The following is a 3,815-nucleotide window of genomic DNA, read 5'->3' on the forward strand; positions in this document are numbered from 1 at the left end:
TCCTGCCGGATAGCGTGAGCAAGGGCAGCCCCCGCTGGAGATGCACACTTCTGGCCCACTCGGTTTAGCTGGGTCAGTAGTTGGAATATCAAAGTCTTCTGACCCGGCCAGTATGTGACAAAGATCTGGCTCCAGGTTAGGCCACCAAGCCCAGAGGGGGTACTTTGTGGATGTTTTTTCCCAAATTATGCCTCCTGCCCCCGATAGTATTTGCCATGTCTGGCGTATAGGCCGATTGGGATCATAGAGTTGGTGCCTAGCAACTGATATGGGGAAGATAGAGCACAGAGCAAGAAAAATCAACAGCGGGTAAGTCTTATCTTTAGCGGGTTCTGGGTGCGTTGCAATTTCCATTCAGGCTCTGGAGTGGCGTCTGTGGGCTCCTGTGGATGTGCAGCTTTCACGTGGGAGGCGTGGATCCAAGCGGTGATGCCGTCCACTTTGATTGCAGTGGGAGTGGTCAGCAGAATGGTGTAGGGTCCTTTCCACCGCGGTTCGAGGTTCTTGCTCTGGTGCCTGCGTACCCAGACGGTGTCTCCGACCTTGAAGGGATGTGGCAGCAAGGGGGTTTTAAGTTCCTCTTTGTATGCTGCTGCTAGAGGCTTCCAGACCTCGTTCTGGACCAATTGCAAAGCATGCAAATGAGTCTGCATAGATGGGGTGAGGGAGGCATAGGTTTCAGTTTCATAAAAGTTAACAGTGGGAGGTGGGGCACTGTACAGGATTTCAAATGGGGTTAGTCCATGTGGGCCTGGGGTGTTTCGGGCCCGATACAAGGCTAAAGGTAGGAGTTGTACCCAGTCTCTAGTGCCAGTTTCAAGTGTCAATTTAGTTAAAGTCTCCTTAATGTTTCTATTCATCCTTTCTACCTGTCCTGAACTTTGGGGTCTATAAGCACAGTGTAATTTCCAATTAATCCCCAATGTATTGGCCACCGCCTGACTTACCTGGGAGACGAAGGTAGGCCCATTAAATGTTTCCTTTCTGGTCCTCACTATCAGGATCAAAGGGAGTAAACCTCCGATAAGCCTCTTTTAATCTCTTTAAGAAGGCTGTCAGAGTTTCCTCTGACCCCTGGATAGTCTGTCTTACCTGAGCCAAATTGGTGGGCCGTCGCCCTGCTCCATGGAGACCCGCTATGAGTAACTGGCGATAGAGACGTAGGTGGTTCCTACCTGCTTCAGTCGCATAGTCCCAGTTTGGCCGGGTTAAAGGAAAAGCTTCCTTAATCAAATTTGTGAGTTGGGTGGGGCGCCCGTCGTCCCCTGGCACATTTTTTTTTTTTTGCGAGCTTCCAAGAGAACCTTTTGTTTCTCCTCTGTGTCTAATAGAGAAATCTTTAATTCTGCTACTTAGGGCTGGATAACCATATTAGCAAACATCAAGTCTACCTGCGTTGGCTAGAAATAAAAGCCTTAGACTAAAACTACTCTAGCAGTCCCTTTAACAGTTATCAGGCATTTCTGTCTAAGAATCTCTCCTGTAGCCTCCAGTCTACTTATTTATGGAAGTTACATTTAACTATTATTATCATTTAAGATGTCCAGGAACAGCTGTGCTTTGGCTTTTACTGTCTTTGCTAAGTGTTTAAGATGAAGCAAGTCAAACTGACTTTTGTTTCTACCTATTGTTTACAGTCAGCTGAGTTATCCTGGGAGTCCTCGGGAACTTCATAGCAGCTTTTCAGTTCTGCTAGTGCCATTTGCGCTAGGATGGGCCCAGGCCTTGCTTGACCATGTAGCTTCCCTCAGAAGCATCAGGGACGTCTCCCTTTTTTAATGACCCTCCTCTTTACAGCAAATGCACCGATTGGCTTTCTGTCCTCCACTGGTCTCATTAATCTCCCTGCTCAGGAGGTTATGTGGCCTAGAGTTGCTGAGCCCTTTGGAGAAGTCCCCTATTCCCTGATTCAGACTGACTCAGAGGGCAAGAGCCGAATATTGGTTTTCTTGGCCCTTTTAATTTAACTAATTTTAAAACTTGATCTTAAACATCCAGCAAATAAGTTAACAGCCTTATATTAAGAGCACTGGGCTTTAATGTTTATCTCTCTATCCTGTAGGTGATAACTCCTTATCTTATGTTGGCCCAGGTTGTGTTCTTAAAGCAATACCTCTTTAAAACATTAACAGGCAATCCTTAAACCATCTATAAGTAAACTACAAAACAAAACTAACTAGGGTAGAAACATATTTAGCTTATATAATAGCTACCTTGAATTCTAGCAGGGTTATACATCATAATTTTCTGTTTGAGATCCTAGTAATCTTGGCACAAACCTATTTTTGGACACAACTTTAACTGTACTGAAATCTTGCTTACTTTTTTATAGCCACTTTCACATGTAGTGAGATGGGACAGAGCCTTATCTCAAGTAAGGCAGGGCTCTTTATAAATCTCAAGTACTATAGTTCTGAAGCTGATCGTTTTACAAAGTTTACATAAATTGTTGTTCAAGTTTACATGAACATTAGCTAACACAACATAATATCATACCTAAAACATGAATTAAAGGCTGAAAGCTTTTAACCTTTTATAGAAAAGTAGTAATGTACTTTTGTGTTTTGCAATAAAACCTTTACATAGATTAGGCTCTCATTAACTTAAAAATACATAAATTGTATCTCAGAGTAGAAAGTAACATGGAACTGTACATATCTTATTGATAACGAGTTCAGTTATAGAACACAAATGATATAATTGAATCTCTAACATGCTTTTTTTTTTTTTTTAACCTAAAATTACCATACAACTTTAGAACACCAGCTTGATATAATGTTCTTTCGAAGCTTCTACCTTACAGACTTGTATACCTGGAAGATATGAACACATTAATAACACCATAATTATATAAACCTCTTTTTGTTCACATTTTGAAACAATACTTGTAAACTTTTAAATTTAAGCAGAGTTAACATTTTATTAGGGCCTTTTTGAACACCTAGAGAAACTTATAAGCTTAATTTTGAGGACAGGAACTGCTATTTTGAGCAGACACTTTAGGCCTAAGGCATTTTAACCTTAAGTTATATTTCCAGGTTTAGATGTTGAAAATTATGATACAAATTTAAGAAGCAATTTTTAAAATTTAAAATTTTATATCTTTTTACATTAGAAAAACTTGTTCACATAAAACTGGAAATAGGATCTCTACCATCATAAGAAATTTCTTTGGTACCTCTAAACCACTTTGCTTGTTCTGAAGTTTCTAAAGTAGCATTGAGTTACATTAAATTTGCCCACACACTACCATATATATCTGAAATTAAGCTTTGAAAATTTCTAAGAGTATTGCTATTTAATTATCTAATGTCATTTTTATGAGCCAGACCAACGTTTTAATTGCTCTTCAGGCTACCCAGTTCAAAATTGAAATTCTTTAATTTTTTTTTTTTTATCCCAAGTATTTAAGTTTTCTAGCATGAACTATCTGAAATCAAACTAAACAATTGCTTAAACCCAACTTTTAACTGCAAGATAGTGCAATGCTTTAGAAACCCATTCAGATACCAGATTGTTACAATAAAAATTATTATTATTATTATTATTATTATTATTATTATTATTATTACTATTTTAGACACACATTTAACCTAGATTATCTTTAAGAAACAATCAGACAACCAGATAAGAAAATATCTTTCCAGGTTTTGAACTTTCATTTAATTATGACTCCTATCAGTGGCACCATAGACTTTCCCATGAGTGGACCAGATGTTTTCACGTAGGGGCAACTATAGGTGTAAAATCAAGGGTCTCAGCGTGACTGGCTTTACTGCATTCAGTGTCCCTTCTTTTTAAGTAAACAGAGGTGG

The 3,815-nt window shown here is 39.3% G+C and overlaps 1 long non-coding RNA gene across 1 annotated transcript; it reads right to left on the reverse strand.

The window, feature by feature from the left end:
• Positions 1-247: 247 nt before the first annotated feature.
• LOC139704382 (uncharacterized) lies at positions 248-3,596 on the reverse strand. Its single transcript, XR_011706309.1, has 2 exons — positions 2,746-3,596; positions 248-542 (listed from the first exon to the last, which is right to left on the reverse strand). It is a non-coding gene; the product is annotated as an uncharacterized lncRNA (long non-coding RNA).
• Between the last annotated feature and the right edge of the window lie 219 nt (positions 3,597-3,815).

The sequence above is a fragment of the Marmota flaviventris genome, unplaced genomic scaffold (assembly GCF_047511675.1).
Source record: "Marmota flaviventris isolate mMarFla1 unplaced genomic scaffold, mMarFla1.hap1 Scaffold_55, whole genome shotgun sequence".
NCBI classification, from domain to species: Eukaryota; Metazoa; Chordata; class Mammalia; order Rodentia; family Sciuridae; genus Marmota; species Marmota flaviventris.